The 18,863-nt window shown below is 40.7% G+C and overlaps 1 long non-coding RNA gene across 2 annotated transcripts; it reads right to left on the bottom strand.

The window, feature by feature from the left end:
- Positions 1-1,446: 1,446 nt before the first annotated feature.
- On the bottom strand, positions 1,447-6,086 carry LOC124068490. 2 transcript variants are annotated; one of them, XR_006844921.1, is made up of 5 exons: positions 5,910-6,086; positions 4,722-4,767; positions 3,723-3,991; positions 3,213-3,390; positions 1,447-2,683 (listed from the first exon to the last, which is right to left on the bottom strand). It is a non-coding gene; the product is annotated as an uncharacterized LOC124068490 (long non-coding RNA). The 2 variants fall into 2 exon arrangements; XR_006844920.1 differs by lacking the exon at positions 1,447-2,683 and having other exon boundaries at positions 2,800-3,390.
- Between the last annotated feature and the right edge of the window lie 12,777 nt (positions 6,087-18,863).

Genomic DNA, 18,863 nt, shown 5'->3' with positions numbered 1-18,863 from the left:
TGTGTTCAATTTTTTATCTTTTGTTTTTAATTCCAGTTCTGAAGCAATCTTGGATTGGATCGCTTGTCAAGTTAACGAAGCAAACACGTTTTCCATCTGTGTGTCACGAACTGACCTCTTCAGCCGAGGCATGCAACTGTGGCAACAGCAGAAGAAGACATCGCCCAAATGTAGACTTAAGGTCACATTCTTAGGCGAGGCAGGCATCGATGCTGGTGCCCTGAGCAGTGAATTCCTCACAGGTACAAATGTTTGTCTTTATTCAGTTTCACAATAAGAGAACAATTGTGCACATCAAATTCTTGTAAAAGATAACTGAGAACAAGAGGAATTCACACTAGATATATATTTTTATTGGAGTGATGGGTGGATAGTTCCTCTCCTTTCATATTTATGTCCATGTCATGTCCCTATTTATCAAATCAGACTAACTTGACTAACTTGGGCTCAAATGCTAATTGGGAAAAAAAACAAAGAGACCTTTCTAATTTCCTGTATTTTTCTGTTTTGCAGAAATGCTGGCAGAGATCGAAAACAGACTCTTTGTTGGAGGGTCAGATAAGAAAGGGAAGAATCCTGTTTATTGTCGACAGTTTGGACTCTAACTACTTCAGGTGTGTAGCGAAATTCCTCTTGTGTGTTTTCTTTTACCATATTAATTGCAATACTATTTTACTATTATTTACTATTATATAACCTGTCTTATATCATTGTAAATATATTCGGGCAGTTTATATGCTGTGCTGTGTTGTTTTGTTTTGGTTAGGAGAGATCATGGCAGCTAGCTTGGCACAACTTCATGCACGAGTGGTGCTTCAGCTATCTCTGCTCCGGTGACTCTGACAGCATACAAGTGTCTGCCAGTGATGTAACAGATTTCAAACTGTCACAGCTTACTGAGAGGGTAAATAGCTTTTTTTTAAGTCAGTAATTGCATTAACCTCATTATGATATGGCTTGCACAATTACTTTTTGGGTTTGTTGTCTGAAGAGAACTTAATTCCACCTGTTTATCTGTTATCAGATAAACAGCGTCTGTAATGACAACATCAGTGACCTGGTTGATAATATTGTGACCTGTGGATACACCGGAATCGTATCTATGGAAAAAAGGGACAGCATGATAAGGTATGTTGGTTTTCATTGAGACAAGGGTGTCTTCGTCCTTGAGAGGAGCCGCCCTGTCTTCAGTGAGATTGGTTCTGCCAAGCACCAAAAAGAAGTAAACATTATGAACTTTCTTCAGGACTACCTTCAGGAAATTGAGGATTCTGGTATGTTTTAGCCAAGATAGGGTAATTAAGAGCTTAACTTTTTCTGCTACCCTGCAGTTCATTGTATACAGTGCAGTGTAGATGGTTAATTGATTCAAACTATGCAACCCATGAAATCAGAATCAGTATCAGCTTTATTTGCCAAGTACGTGTGACCATACAAGGAATTTGACTCCAGATTTTTCTCTCTCTAGTCTAAGCGTTTCTTGAAGCTTGAAGTCACTATATAAATGAATGTAACTGATGACATGTAATATTGTGACATGTAGAATTTCACAGCGTCATGGAAGTAGACATAGCGGCTTTACAGATGGATGACTTGCATAGTTATATTGACAATAACTGGAGGTGTCTGAATTGCAACAACATAATGCCTGTGATCCAGTCACAAGTCGATGAAGATTCTCAGTCATCCAGATTATTTTCATTCAGAAGGGTTGAAGCAAGGCGTCTGGACTCGTAGAGTTTTCTTGCTAAAATAGTTCGGTGAGGAATCAGGTTTATTTGTGGTAGAGGTCCTCAGTGGGTGGGTCTGTGTGAAACTCGCAAGGATCTAAGTGTCTTTGATACTCACCTGTATGTCTGGCTGTCAGTGTCAGGTGTGTCTAACAGCTATGAGCCTGCAAAGAGAGCTGTGCTGGGACAGGTTCGTTACCTGTTACCATTGTTCTTGCTGGAATCATGGTTTGGAATGAAACTTCCTGGGAATGGAAGGCAGCACGGTGTTGTAAGTGGAAGAAAGATGATGTCTGAGTCCACCACCTCTGTTAAGGGAGGGTTTTCCCAACTTAACATTGACTCCTCTGTCATACCACCTGTCCTCTCTGTCTAAAATGTGAACGTTGTTGTCCTCAAAGAGTGTCCCTTTTCTTTGAGGTGTAGGTGAACTGCTGAGTCTTGTCCTGTGGAGGTGGCTCTCTTGTGCTGTGCCATTCTTCTGTGAAGTGGTTGTTTGGTTTCCCCTATGTACAGATCAGAGCATTCTTCACTGCACTGGACAGCATGTATGATGTTGCTTGGCTTGTCCCTGGGAATTTTGTCCTTGTCCTTCTGTCTAAGTGTGGTCATGGGTTTGAAGTGGACCGGTATGTCATAGTTATTAAAGATTCTGCGTAGTTTCTCTGATACTCCTGACACATAAGGAATAAAAATGTTCTTGTTGTTGGTGGGTCTCTATGTAGTTGTTGGTTCTTATACTCAGAAAGGTCAGTATGATTTGTGTATGTTGTGTTTATGTAAGGGAATTTATTAACTTGAAAACTAAACTGTAATATTTTCAATTCAGACTAACATTCTGTTAATCTCTTCATTAAGAACAAAAGGGCCTCAGCAACAACAGTGTTACCCCTGAAGGCTTGACTGTAGGACGCATCATACAGTGGATGACTGGACAAAGACACAAGCCTGTTCTGCCAAGCGAAAAGAGGGACATACATAAGGTCATGCATATGAAATTCCACCATGATTGTGACACACAACACACCGTTTGTTTTCCAGCTGTAAGTGCTTGCAGTCATATTCTCCTCAGCTCACCTGAAAACATACAGTGATTTTGACACTAGCCATATGCCACAAACTTTTGACAGGGTGTAACCACTCAGTCTAAAGGAAAACAACAAAGTCACTGCGACATGTGTAATCATGTTTTATTCTTTTGTAATTTTTATGCGACAACTTCCTGTTTCAGTCAACTTTTTTTTGTATTCAACGTTAGAAAACTATTGTTTTTCTGTTAATAATGGTTTACTCCAAGTTTTGGCTCCATGTTACTCTCCAGGGTACCCACAGTAATTTTTGGTTTTCACAAATTTAATTCTGATGAATGTAAATGGAAATTTCATGGGAAAGTTCAAAATGTTTTTCCAATAAAAATGTTTGGGACTTTTGTCTCATGTTAAGGTCTTGTTACATCTCAGGTATTTCTTGTGTTGCACTTACTTTCAATACACTGAACCATTGTTATGATTCTGATGATGCCAAGGGATTTATCATGGACTGTACAGTTTCCAGAATGTACGGATTCAGAGGGGCACTCAATTTCCTGGACTTGAACGCCATATGGTTCCTCGTGCACAGCATCAAACATCTCCCAGTCAGTTCCAAATAGCTCCATGTTCTGGAAAAAAAAGATATTCTTTTCAATATTATTTTGTGTGAAACAGTATTAGATATATATATATCTATATATATATATAGATATATATATAAAATAAAAAGTATAGTATTATATATATATATATATATACATATACATGTTAGCTTCATATAATAACTGCCAAAGTAATATTTTAAGGTTTTTTGCACTATGTTGCACGGTGATTCAGCAGTGTTAGGGGAGTAGAACTAGGCAGATATCACAATTTAGCCAAATTATGACTTAGGCAATTAAGCTATGAGGCTAATGATTTATAAATATTTTAACAAACATACCAAAGAGCTTCAACAAACCTGCAAATCTTTGTTTGGGTCACACGGGTTCTTCATGTGACCCACAACCCAGAGCTGGCTTGGGAAGAGTCCACCTTCTGTCTGTAAAGGATGGTTGTCCCAGCCTTCTGTGAAGGGCGTCTGCCAGACACGGAAGGAAAACATAGTGGGCACAAAACAGATGAACAACATCTGCCAGATGCAACAGGCCATCTTCCTCCAGACTGTGAAGAACTTCATAGTAAAGGTGTGTCACGCTGTTCCAGACATCTCGCCACAGGCGCTCGATTCTAGATCAGAAGCAGAACTTATTCAGCTGAAAAATAATAAAAGTTGTCTGACTGAAAATACTTTCCAACAATAATTTCCCATCTTACATCTTACTATTGACATACAGTAAATTATGTGAATTATTACTGTAACCTCTGATTATGTACACTTCTGTACATCTATACATCTGTACAGCTATGAAGCTCCCTCTTCCAGTGCCTTTAACAGTGAACATGGTTTCAGCAATTGAGACATTTTCAACGCCCTCATCACCCCTGACCCTTGAAAATACATGGGAGAAATGTTCTGTCATATTTATCACAACAAAATATTCAATCGAACATTACTGAAATGAGTAATTAGGGCATGGAAAACAATGGCCCAAATTTATATAAGTCCAGCCATATTTTTCCACTGCATTCAGAAAAAAATGAATGAGCAGTGTTTGAGCGGTTATTTGTTGCTGGTTCCAGATAGAAAATCTGTATAGGAAGACAAACAGTGTTTGATTCTATTCTGCAAAGGCAAAATATTAAGGCCTCCGCATTGCTCCCTAGGATTGCCATCTGGGCCTATCTACTTAAAGTGATGGAGTAAAATATGATAAACGTTATGAAAAGTTTTGAAAATTAATTGTCAGTAACGTGTGTGTGAACCATGTGGGTAACACATATGCTGTGTATGAACAGTGAATACATGAACACAAACACATACAGAGACAATAAAGCACTGTAATAAAAAGTGACAAACCTTTCTCGAGTACCCATCTATTGCACCACATACGATGATGATGTACCTTGAAAACAAAAGATGAAATGACAATGAGCAGTCACCTCCCTCCCAATAAATACATACATAAATAAATACCTTACTGTATGAGCTTATGGTTTATGTCCACATGCACTAATGACAAAGGCCCCTGCACAAAGTATGTCCTCCTTACTATGCACCCCAGCCCTGTCATCCTTTCCAAAACTCCTGGAGCATGGACACCTTAATGCGATGCCACTGAACTCGATGCCCATCTGCTTGCCTTTAACCATTCTATATCCTGCATTTGGGATCCTGCTTTTTATGGCCTGCACAGCATCATCCAATTCACTATCAGATAAGCTGCTGTAAGAAGATGTTGTGGACAACCCAAGTTCACGCACACGCCGGAAGATTATGCTTTGGCTGACACCTAACATTTGCGATGCATGACACTGGTAAGTGGACGTCATTGAGCCGGTCTGCCTCGTCCTCCAGCTCTAACAAAAGCACAGGGACTCTCTTGGGAAACAGCTGCGTGGATCTTATTTTGCAGGGATAAAGGACACCACAATTTCAGCTGGGATGTTTAAAGTATTCGAGGCAGCTGTCAGAATAAATGCTTCTTGATTTACCACATACTGGAAATATTCAAGTGCGGTTGACTTAACACATTGGTAATCCTTGATTTCAGACATTCCTACAATTGAGTAGCCACTGGTCCCTTTAAACAACAAGTTAATCACTGTTAACCTAGTCGTTTAACAACATACAGTACTCTCATTTCCACGTAATGTAATGTTAGGCTGGGCAGACATTCAAAACAAAACGCAAAAAAAAGTATTTTGAGCAAATTAATAAGCCAATCATTCGCTTCCAAGTTCTACAGTCTGTTATTTCTGTAAACAGGAGTTAAGTATAACACACTGTGGCTAGGGACGCCGGTCTGATCAGAGGAGCACAGAGGAGAATTCATTTAAATATATTATTTCATATTTTGCAGGTCAGTGGTAATCAATTAGCACAAGCAAACTTTTTGCTAGCAATGCTATCACTGACTCAGCGTGGCCGGCCCGCATGTCGTTACCTTGCAAGCTAAAGCAGTAAGTCTGTAAGTCCAAGAACTGTATATTACTTTTAAAACAGTACGATTTCGTGAAATAAATACTTCATACACATTTTACTGACCTTACCTGTGCTGCTGAGTCGCCCGCTTCACTGTCGTCAGCCATCTTTGGTGTTGGAGCATGCGCAGTTGGGAAAATCGCGGTTCGATTACTTTCCCCTGTGACCTGCCTGTGAGCTCAGTGACGTCATTTCAACACTTTTCGACTCGTACCCACAAACCTGAATTAAGAGTTAGAGCAATTAAGAGTTGTGTTGACAAGACTTTGCACTCACAGCTTTTAGATTTATGCTCACTTAAAAACAATCCCAACCTGAACAATTTCTCAGACTCACCTATGTGTTTTTGTGTCACTTTCATTGACATACAAATGTTCAACATTACGAATACAAATGGTTAGAATCACGCGCACATCTTTTTGATTGTTGTCTTACTCCATACAAATATGTCTTAATCATCACATTGATTTGCATAATAAGAATGATTATTAGATTATTATTAGTTGTTAGAGTTATTAGAAGCCTTGATGGGTAATTTACAAGACACCAGCACAAAGACCATATCATGCAATCCTCTTGTGGTTGAAAAAAAAAATCAATAATGAAAGTCAGTTCTATACAAGTCAGACACCAACACAAATGTGACTGAAGAATACAAATAAGATGATTCAGTGAAGAAAATTCCTACAATAAGAAGAAGACCTTCAGGAAATGTCACTTCTGGTATTCTTGAGATTTAGTTTCATTTCCTTATCTGTAGCTAAATGTTACTGCTCCAAGAACATCCTTTAATGTGGCTCTTTAGTACATCAAAGGTGCTACCTGGCATGCTCAAAAGTCACGCTGTTAAGCGTACTCACTCACTGACTCTCTCTACCACACGCACAACCACATTCATCTGATGAGGAATATGAAAAGCCTTTTTAAAGATAATCTACTTGTATTCAAATCTCAAAGAAAGTAAGATTTAATAGAAAAACAGTACAAATATTTAACTGAGGCCATGCATAGCTTGAACAGTAAAGTGGTAAAGACAGAATTCATTCAATGTGATGCTACATAATGCAACATAAAACTCCAAAATACACATCTTGAAACACAAAGTGAGAGGCCAACTTCTTTGGCAGTAACAACAAAGGTATCACAGGTGCTATACTCCATGCTCTCTTAAACCTGCACAATGCCTCTCAAAAAATATAAAAGGGAGGAAGTGAGAGGTCTGTGCTCCATGCTTCTCAGGTGAACAGCTGGACTGTGGAATATTTGGCGGGCATAAAGTATGAGGCACAGCTGGCTTTTAAGAGGAAGAGCTCCCCCGGAGCCTCTGGGAGGTCACAGCCTGCTAGGCCGTGAAGCGTTGCTCGGCAGGAGCCGTGTGTAAAGGCAGAAGGCCTGTGCCACTGTGTGCAGATGTTCCCCCCCTCTCCTGCTCACACAATGCGCACACACAATGCACAAACCTTGGTGTAGAAATGATTTAACAGACAGAGTAAACACTTACTACAGACACCTTCCTGAAGTATATACATAAACAGATTCTGCACATTTACTGCACACACATATTCCCTCTTCATATCCTGTCTCTTTGACCACATCACTTTCTTGTGACCTCCACAGCAACATGCACAGCACCGAGGTGCCGCTGGAGACAATAAAGTAGGGTTTAAATGGGCTCTCCAAGGTCTGAAACAAACCCAACTGTAGGAAGGCACCCCTCAAATGCTGCAGCAAACTACTCCTCATCACTGCATAACAAAACAGCTTCTATTCATTACCCACAGTTGAATTACAGGACACAGTAAAGAGGAAAAAAAACTCAAGGTACCAACCTTCACTTCTATTATGTATGTTTCTCACACTGCGCCACATTTGAATAGAACTCCACAACAAAAATAATCAATAGCACAAAACACGTCCTTCATTTAATTCCTGAGCTACATGCATTCATCGACCTGAATGCCCCTCTGGGACACACACATAAGGGACAAATCATGCTCTCTGTGGCAAACTGAGCCAGTGTCTGTGGTATCGTTTCCAAAATAACGCATTGAAGAATGTCAGTCAAAGGTGTGTGTTATGAGACACTTATTTCAGGTGGAACATGTGGCATAAGAGATTCCGCCATAGGATAGGTATAGTCATCAGACACCAGTGTCAGCAGTCTACTGACAGTGATGAATAGAGAAAAAGACAGTATGAGTGGCAGGCCTTAGTGAGGGGACAGCACTTCGCTCGGCAACCTCCTCCACACCGTCTGTCCACTGCGACAAACACACGCAAACCCAAGAGACAAATCCTGCTGTTGACACCAATGGACAAGCACATCTGGCAACCAGGGTTCACTGGGGTCCACTGTGACAGCCCCAATCAGCCACTTCATATTCAGTGTGCTGACTTCCCATTCTCTCACTCTGATGCCAGAGACAGAGGGAAAGAGAGCAAAGGGGTTGGGGTCTTTCAACAGGAAATCAAATATTAATCAGTCCAATCACAGGCATATCTCCATAACTGCTGCATGACATTGATATCCAATCAATCAAGAAACCTAAATATGGAGCGATTACCATGAGATCAACAATAGAACAATGAAAGGTTTAGGATGAATGATGACGAATCCATGAATATTAATGCATCAGCAGAGCGCTAATAAATCTTTCAGTTTTCTGTCATTCACAAGTGTGTGTTGTTTTTGTTTTTTGTTTTATTTTTTAATTTGCACTCATCAGCAAATATAAATGCTCAAGTGCAGTATCAAAGCAGGAGCGGTTGTTTGGAGTGTTAAAACCGATACTTATATGACAGCAGGGGTTGGTTTATACTTTTGTCAGTTCTGTTGCCCTTTCATTAATTATGTACCAGAAACTGGCCAAAGGCTATATTGTTGTCTACAGTGAAAATTAAATATTGATAAAGCACCAGCTTTCACCCCAGATTTCATTGTGTTAACAAATATGTTTTGTTTGCAAAACAATTTGAATTTAATAATTCAAACAAAACGGGGAGATGCCATTATCATTCAATATGAGCCCCGTGCAGGCTCCAGATGTCAGGGATCATGTCCTTGTACTGACAATACATGCAAAGTTGGTGCCCTCTTTTATACATTATTGAAAGCAAATTCTGCAAGGTGGGTTTAGACATGGGCACAGGGAGCGATACATAACATGTATAGAGGTGACCTGAGACCGTCTGTCAGGAAGAAATCGTGACAAAAATACAAAGACGCATTTACAGCCATATTCTTTGAGATCAATATAAATATATTAAAAATATTACTTAGTCTCCCTCTCCTGAAGACAGATTTTCCAAAACATGTGTTGAGCTACAGACTTTTTAATTAGAGCTGACTAATTACAATAATTAATGAAGTATAAGCATCTTTTATATTACTTTCGTCAGCCTTCCAAATACACTCACAGCAAACTCGATGTTCCAAAGGTTAAAAACTATCAGGGCCACAAATCTAAGGTACGCTGAGATCACAGCACCCCAGGGGGTATAACATTAGTCACCAGCTTCATGCTGGTCATAAATCTAACAGAGCAACATCTTGACTCCACGTGGGAACACGAATGCAATTCTTAAAACTGAAATTTTTCATTACTTGTCATTACAGGCTAAAAGGAGGGTGAAAACAGTGGCAATTACAACCTTAACCTGGAACATCCAAACCCTATTGACCACTCTGTCAGCCCTCGGTAACAAAGCTTAACTTGACATTCTGTTAGCGGCAGTGCGGGGGCTGCAGAATAGAGGGGAAGTGGTGGCTGATAGGCGTGACGGAAAAGAGAAAGAGAGAGAGACAGGGGACGCCTGTTTGAGATTTACAACAGTGGCACGCTCACCTAGCAGCTGACCGTACTGCTTCACAGGTCAGCCGCTCTAACCGGACTCCATTAATACGCCAGTCCACCTTGTGGCACACTTAATGCTCCAGCGCATCCACCACCTTAGGGACAACTTCACTGGCACTTTTCTCTTGAACAAAGTAAGAAAGAGAGGAGGCCAAGGGTCCAGGAACAAAGAAACCTTCTGAAAATAGAAGAGAAAAACAGAAAAGTCACACAGAAAGTTTGAAGACTAGTTTTTCTTACAGTAGATTTGCTTTACCATGTAGAACTGTACATCGACTGACATTTCACAGCTTCAGCTCATGCAGGAATTCTTGTTGTTCCAAAGGTCAAAGTTTTTTTTTCTTTTGCTTTGGAGTTGACTGTAGTTTATCTGATAAAGGTTCCACTTTTTTTTGCCCAGTAGCCTGAAGCGCACTTTAGGGATGAGCACAGACATCATGGTATAAATGTGTTTTATGGCCAGGCAGCTGCCGGGGGCAGGCTGTTTTTTATGCTTTCTGGCCGGGTACAACATGGCCACCTGCTTGGCGTAAAAACCCTCGGTGCTATGCTGCGCTTTATGAGCACGTTCGGCAACTAAACAAAGATATACAAGGACGTGTGCACGGAGAGCTGCCTGCTGCATATGGTGTGTACTTAAGCAATTCATCGGTGCCATGAGCATCGGCAGGAGCAAATCCTCTGCTCCTTCTGGCTTCCAGAGCAACAATGAGACCTGAGGGATACTGCTTGGTTCATGGACCCACTGATGAATTACTTCCCTCTGTAAGTCCACGTTTCCCTTAGGCATGACTGTATGTGTCACTCCTCTGACAACTCTGTTTGCCTAAGCTCCAGAAAGCCTGATGATTATCCTGAGACCATGGTTGAAGGCATTGTAACTGGGTGGGGATTCACAGATGATCACCCGTAGGATTCACAGAGGTGAATGTGTGTTTGGACTGCAGAGGGAGGTGGCTGACACTCAACCACCTGCTCTTCTGGTAAACAAGTTCATGTATGAAGGAGAATGAAAATGATTATTAGAAGGATTTCAGAGTGTCGTCCCTCCCTTTCTCCCGCTATCTCACTTTCACAACTGCGAGCGGCAGAACAAAATTACTTCCCGCCAGCGAATAATAAAGAAGTTTATGAAACGTGACGAATGCGATGGCGCTGTACATGAAATACCAATGAGGGAGGCGCCCCGGCGTAGCAAATGCTACATCCTAATACCAACAGTCACCTTGTGGTTCTCCCTCTACTGCCCAGAAGGGCACATCATAGAGAGTATGAACACAGCACTATGCGGTGACACTGACAATCCCAGTGTTGGGATATGGGTACAGGCAGGTGGCGTGCCACCACAGCAGGCTGGACCCAAGGATGGGCACAGAGGAGGAGGGTGGGAGGGGAAGAAGTGTTGTCATACATTGCCACAGTGTGTGTGTGTGTGTGTGTGTGTGTGTGTGTCTGGAGGGTGCTGGCAGGGTCACCTGTGTGCTGACAAGCTGTGTGCATATTTGGTCACAGTGGGGTTCACAGGAAGTGCGTACATGACTCAGATACAGTTGTCACTCAGTGTATGAGTGAGTGAGTCAACTGAGGCACAAATGTTCATCAGAGAAACAAACTGGGAGTGATGCACTCGGAGGAACGCGTGAACATCACACTGCTGCGGAAACAGTTCTGTGTTAAGATGTATCTTTGTCATTTATCTAATTTCTAATTTAGTCATTTATTTATTATTAAAATCTGAGTCACCGGTTCCAGCTTCTGAGTTAGTTTGCTTTTTTCAGCTTGATAGCCATGTAAACATATGTTATGTTAATGTAACAATGTAAACCAACAGGAAAAAAACAAACAAAACAAAACAACAGTGCCTTTCCTCCGTTTCTCACTTCCACCCAATGCCACTAACAAATTTGTCTTTCGGCTCACCATGGTTGCAGCTGTGCATGGATGAGCGCTCTGTGCTCCTTTTGGTCAATTTCTGCCGTGGAAGGCCAAACAAAATTAACATGCTAGCATGCACACACTCTTTGTGCGCATGTGGCATCATTTGTGGCCCCCTATGGTGTACTACACAGGATTAAATTACCTATTGTCAAGTACGACGTCCAAATCTTTTATCAGATCAGCGACACTGAGGCAAAACCTTATGAAATACAACCTGTGGTCTAATTTGTGTCAGTTTAAAGGTCCTTCACAATAAAAAAGATTGAGAACCACTATTTTACATCATGTTGCAGATGATCACCGGGTTACAACAGCTCTTGTTCATTCACTCTTTCACGCATTTCCCTCTTGTCTTTACCTCTGATGGCCACTCCACACATTATTTTGTTCCAGTCTATTTTGTTTACTTGCTTGTACACTTTAAACCTTTCAGTGCAAAAGGAATTATTGTGTTTCAACTAGAGCATTATTAACAATCTTGGGTTAAGATGCAGAGCTGAAAAAAAAAAGGTTAGGAAGCCTGAATGGAATGCCCTCTATATTTTATGAGTGTTTCTGTTGGTTGATGTGTGTGTGTGTGTATTTGTATGCTTGCATGTAAGTTTGTATTTGTGGGGTCAACCCTTTTATCCTCATCTTTCTGGAGAGTGCGTGAGTGTTTGTGTGTTTCTGCATTCTCCGCAGGGACTATTTCAGTTGAGGGCAAAGAACATAGAGAAACTTTGAAAGAGCTTTTATGTACTTTTGAGTGAAACGATCCTAAGAAAGGCTTTTTATGAAAAAAAAATACTTTTTATTCAGGCTTCCACATCCAGAAGGGCACTTACCCAATTACCAAGCTCCCTTCTTTCCTTTCTACATCCATCAATCCCTCCTCTATTCTTAGGCCTGCATCTGTGTTGTGTGTGGAGGCATTGCCATGGGCTAAGAGCATGAGCTTAGTAGTCGAGCAATGTAGGGCATGTCAGTGAGTATACAGTGAGTCAGCCATTTGTAACCACTTTTTGGCTATATTGTAAGAAGTCAAAAGACCATCCAACTAGAAAAATATCCAACATATTTGACTACTAATCTTGCAAATGTTCACTATTTTTTAAGCAAAAGTTTAGTGGCCTCATACGTTTTCCAGATGATTAATTTTTGACTTTTGAAATTGCTCGAAAAGACCAAAAAAGCTTCCTTTGATTTCACACACTGGCTAAGCTAAAATAGAGCATATACAGATAAGGCTGATACTGTATGACAAGCCAGGTGAATGAGAGGTAAACTCATTCTGTCGCCCTCACTCTCACATCTCAGCTCTCTTTTAACTGCAGCCTTGTCACTCAGTAGCCTGAAAGGCAAGACCTCACACAAGTTTGACAGATGAAAGTCTCCTCACTTCATTGCTGGTTGACATTTTACCTCCCAGAAAAGTTTCAGCCTCTCTCCTTCTTTTCCTTTCTTTCTTTCCTTCTATCTCATAAATACACACACACACACACACACACACACACACACACACACACACACACCCCTCGACGTGAGCCCATCTCCTCTCCTCCTGTCCATCTGCCAGGCAAAATGGAGCCTCAGACAAAGGAGACGGAGACTAACTCAGTGATCTGAATCAAATGGCAAGAGGAGGAGGGTAGCAGAGGAAAAGAGGAGTGATGGGTGCCAGGGAGGGAGCACGGGAGACGTGGGAGACAGAGGGGTTGGATGGTGAAGGGAGGCATGAGGGGCTTGATGTGGATTTTTTCTGACAGGTTGAAGTCTCCTCTGAGATGACCCTCTCCCTGCTGGGAGCCTTGTCTCCTGGATGTCTGTGGGGTGAGGCAGGATGAAGAAGAGGAGATATAAGGAGGAGCAATGAACTGTGATCATGGAAACGCCATGGTGCATGCAATAGTACCACCAGTGATCAATAGTATTGTGTAGCATATTAATTTGACCCTTCACCAAGGTGCAAACTCTTGCATTAACCATCCAACCCCTCAGTCTATTCAAGTAGGTTAATACCAGCATCACTCAGTGTCAAGTGGCATTATTGGACACAATGTGAGTAGCCATCACTTTAAATATAGTGACACAGATAACACATCTGCAGTCTGGGTTATTTTAATATTTCATGCACTGAAAAAAGTGTATTCATTTGAAAAAATTACTCTGGCAGCACAGTGGACAAACACGAGGTTCAGAGGAAGTGTGTACAGATCGGACAACCGTGGTTACAAGGGGCTTCAGGTGACTCCTGGGTAGAGTCGCTGGCCTCAGTGTCGGGGAGGATGCCTGAGTAGAGAAGAGGAAAAAGAGAGGAGTGAAAAAGAAAAAGTGTCATAGACCAACCGTAACCAGATGGTTAGAAATCATGTGGCTATGATTCTGGATGCTGAGCAAGAGACTGATGCATGGGTGTCGATTCATTCCAGTCAATTCAAATTCACTCAACATTAAATTAATTAGTTAACCATTTACTGGTTTCCTTTTTGTCAAATATTCTGATTTTTTTTTGTATTTGTTTTCAAGGTCAAGCAAAACAGTCTAAAGACACCATCTTGGCCACTGGGAAATGGTGATGATTTAACTAGAACTAACTGGAAAACAGCTAAGCTTAGCAGCTCAGTGAGGCTGCGCAGCGTCAATTCTGATCTTAGCATGCTGTCCTACTCACAATGACAATGCAAGGTCATGTTCACCATCTGAGTATAGCATGGTACTATGCTAGCATTTGCTAAGCAGCACTACTTACAAAGCACCATTGTGATTAGTTTTTCAGATATGTGGTCATGCTTACCACAGTTGGTGCCAATCCGTCCTGCAGATTCAGACCACTGACTGTTGATCAGGGAATCACTCATCACTGAAAATCAACCTCTCAGTAAATTCATCCAGTGGTTGGTGATGACAGACAGACTGAGCTTGCGTAGCAGCTACCTACTTTAGTTCGAAATCAGTGTATTGTTGCTGGGGGTTAGACATTAAGTGTTGAAGAAAGATGAAGCACGGACAAACTGCACCAAGTTAGTTTAAACTGCCACAGTCTCTGTGGATGTGTAATTAATGTTTTGCTGTAGCACATTTTTTTCTGCTATTAGCGTACCCCTCCATAACGGATTTCTTTTTTTCCCGCAGCACTACATTTGGCCACTAGGGAAAGTAGTGTGACATTATTGCTCTCACTGATATCTTCTGTATTGTGCTTGTCACAGGGATGCAGGAACTGAATTCAGTGACTGGTGCAGCGTTGCAGCAGATGGTCAGATTATTTGACATACTTTAATACAGACACCGTTGAGCTGTTTATGGCACACACACTAAGAAAATACTTTCACAGACATATTTATCCCCAGACGCATTTGCCCCGAACACATACATACGTGCATTTTTCAAACTTTCGTGTCTAAATGCAAAGTGCTGCTTGATTAAGATTTCTCCCCAGACAGAATTAGTTCAGGTAAGGAGAGAACCGTTACTGTCTGCCTCATCTCATCTCCATAATGTTCGCCGGCACTCAAGAAGGTGGAAATGCAAAATGAAACATAATTATGTTGTACTCCAGCTGACAACTGATCTGTCACCAGGCGCATTAGAAACACCTCTCTGGTATAGCGTAAAGGCAAAGAGAACTTGTGTGGGTCTGGCCCATCTCTCAGTCTCTGACAAGGCTACTTAACTGGAGTTTTTTTTTGTTTTTTTTAAAATGAAAAAAAAAAAAAAAAAGCCAGGATAAATTAAATTAATAATACGTGTCACATACACTCCTAATACACATATCTCCTTCCAAGTTCTACCATCACAACCAACACTGAGTTCTCACTGTTGCTACAAAGTGCAGGGTATAATCTGTCTGAATCACCTGGAAACCCAACAAGATTAAAAAAAAAAAAAAAAGAAAGAAAAAAAAGCCACATTTCTTCATAGCTGCAATGCTGGTATCTTGTAAAGAACTAGGTTGGCCTCTTTGTGCATGTTTACTTGCAGCCAAGTACAAATTAACCTCCCAAGATCAACAATAAACCTAATTAGAGTTGTGTTCTGCAGCACACATCTCTAAACACAGATCACAGCTTGTTGAGAGATGAATCTCCATCTGTCTGGCTGCACACTGGGAGAAGGAGAGACTCAGAGAAGATCAGTCCCAAGATTCACTGAGAGCTCTGTGTGTTTCTGTGTGCCTGTCTGCAGATAGAGGAGAGAGAGAGAGGCCCTTGTGGCCACGGGGTTACTTCCCCATGTCAACCTTTATTTTATGATGTCATGCTGCAGCAGGGAAGTGGGGGATGGCACACGCAGGGGGAACATGCAGTCGAATTTGAGAATGTTTGGGCGGGGGGGAGGGGGAGTCTAACGCTAAGGGGCTTGGACAGGAACAGCTCTGCCCTGCCATTTGACACTCACTCCTGGGACTCAGACAGCCAGACAGGGAGAGACGCGAGTGTGGAGACGGGAGAGTCGGTACATTTCACATCGTCAAGTACACACACACTGCATGAGCGTAATTTCCCCATCTCTGCTGCAAAAATAAAATAGTGTCTTACATTTATTATCAAAAACTCAGATTGCTTTTAACACGATCAGGCATGGTGCTTGTTTTTTTTTTCTTTTTTCTGACTTTCTACAAGTGATGAAATTCACCAAAAATGTTTCCCTGGCTATCATATTAAATCCCTCTCTATCAAATAATAAACAAGTTATTGAATTTCTCAGCCCTCTTTCGTTGTCCTCCACCTTCGGCAGGAAAATTTTTGTCACGGGAGATTTTAAGGTCTGAAAAATGATTAAAAAGGGCAATTTTTCTGGATAGGTATTCTCTGACTCTGTAGCAATTTCCCTAAGCTGCTGTTGGATATGACAGCATTATCACTTTGCCTTTGACACTATGGAAGATAAAGCAGTGGGGACACCAAGGTCCAAATATGTTGCTTTTATAGTTAGGAGCTGTCCCATTCATCATGTGCTAACACCTAGAGCACTCTGTAAAGCCTGTCCATAAGTCTGCATGGGGCAGGACGTATCTTCTGCACTGCCACAAAGTAACTGAGGATATAATTTTAGACCCAAGTATTGGAAAAACAAAAGGTGAAAAGACTAAAAAACAAAAGTTTGATAAAGAAATATTCAAATACTTCTGACACGTGACATGTAAATTCATAAAGACACAAAAGCAAGACAAAAGATTTTTCAGAAACCGGTTCATATAACAAAGTGGTTATTATTTAGTATCATAATCCATTACATATGAGGGACAGTGTGCATAACCATTTGTTTTTTTTTTCTCAGTTTTTTAAGCATACAAATAAAATTAAAATGTTACAAATATAAATGTTTCTTAAGACAATAAAACATACTCAATGACAACAAGGAAGGTAGGCAGGGATATGGCAGCTTACACATCATGGTCGGACAGGGTTTGTCAACAGTTATGAGCGTCGCTTGTTGATTCAGCCGCAAGTGGTCTTCCACAAATCAATAGTAAGCGCTAGCCAAGCAGGAAAGAACTGGATATGTGGCAGCTGGAACTATTTACCAAAAGAAATACTTGGCAAATAGTTCACTCTGTTACTGGCAATGTCGTAATCAAACACTGCAAACAACTTTCTCTGCCACAGCAGAGTATCTTGTGAGGTAAAGTGCACAGTCTGTGAGTGTAAGTTACAAACCTTTCTTTTAATTAAAGCGCTTGCCACCCCTCACTATCAAAATGGCACATTTTACATTTTTTGATAGATCTTTCATACCCCTGCCTCCTCATTCTTACAATTACCATGAGCACAAATCATATCTGGGTTTGTTAGTCACAAGCTAAAAGACAATGGGATGATCGACCCTGACACAGAGGCCTGTTTTTCACACTAAAATGATGGAACAGTTCAGGCTCTTTGACCTGCTATTTTCTACAAAAACACATGATTTTGATTATCCTAAAAGATGGAATGAGGGAGAAATACAACAATCACTTTACAGGGATGATCAGGAATGTTGTCATTGTAGAAGTTTAACTTTTATTTGAAAGTTGTCTGCATTTTTTTAACGTTTTTATTAGGAAAAATTATTTTAACTTTCATGTTTCCTGATGCTGCTTTCCAGCCATTTGGGCTATTGAATGGCAACAAGCTTAAAGTTCTCTGATGCATTTTTCCTAATCAGTTTCGTGTCACATTACTGTTCACTGAGATCAAGTTTGCAGAGATGATGAACAATCTGGAACTTCTACAATGGCTAACACTGTAACTCTTAGCTTACATTCTACAGTGGCATCATGACAAAAGGTTTTTTTCTTAAGTTCAACTTGTTTTAGATAAAAAATACCACAACCATCATTTTGTAATCACATCAAAATCTCCTGCTTTGAATGACAGTTCATTATTGGATCAATGTATATCAAACAATGGCTAAAACAAAATGAAAACAAGTTTTTATGTCTGTACAATCTTTCCCATAGTTTGTCAAAAAGAGGCCTATACTGCCTTTGATAAATGAGGAAAAAAAAAAAAAAAGAAAAGAAGGGATTTTGCACAAACGGCACATGAGGAAAAATAAAGCTGATTAAATAATGAATAGTTTTCAGTCGAATTATTCATAAAGAAACAGACTTTGTAATCGTAATTGTCAACCACAAACCACTAGTTGTTTTGGCATTTGTAGTATCCAATCAGAAAAGTGAAAAAACACACCAGATTTCAGAGCAGACATCGGGGCTGATGGAGAACTGATCTAGAAAAAAATAAAATAAAAAAAAGGGTAGTCTTATTGACTATTTTAAACTCCACAGACTTGTGGTGTTGAGGACAAAGAGCGAGCTGTGAAAAAACGGGAAATCAGTGCTTTCCTTAAAACTCATATCTATGCAGAATCCCTTATGTGGAAACCTTTCTCTATGCTCTCTCTGTGTGACTGCTCAAACCTTATATTCAGGGCAGAATTATTGTCTTCTTAAATATTCAGACTACTCTGAGCATTGTGGATGCACCTTGAGCCGAGATGATGTGTAAAATTGCATTTTTAGAAGCATGCAAGCTGGGAGAAGAGGCATCATCAAACAGACACATCACAAGCTGCACTGGCAGATTGTTTAAATGAAAAATCTCCATCTATTCAGCCCAGGAGTCAAGCACACTGAATCCTATTTTGCCTGGGTTCCTGTTCCGATTACTGAGCCGGCATGGTGCACACACACTCACATTTGCCCAGACACAAACATCCAGACACACAGAGCCTAAAGCAGAGTTATGGCATTACTAAA

The sequence above is a fragment of the Scatophagus argus genome, chromosome 12, assembly GCF_020382885.2.
Source record: "Scatophagus argus isolate fScaArg1 chromosome 12, fScaArg1.pri, whole genome shotgun sequence".
Classification (NCBI taxonomy): Eukaryota; Metazoa; Chordata; class Actinopteri; family Scatophagidae; genus Scatophagus; species Scatophagus argus.
Note: the sequence above shows the minus strand (reverse complement) of the source record. Positions and strands in the feature narration are given on the sequence as shown.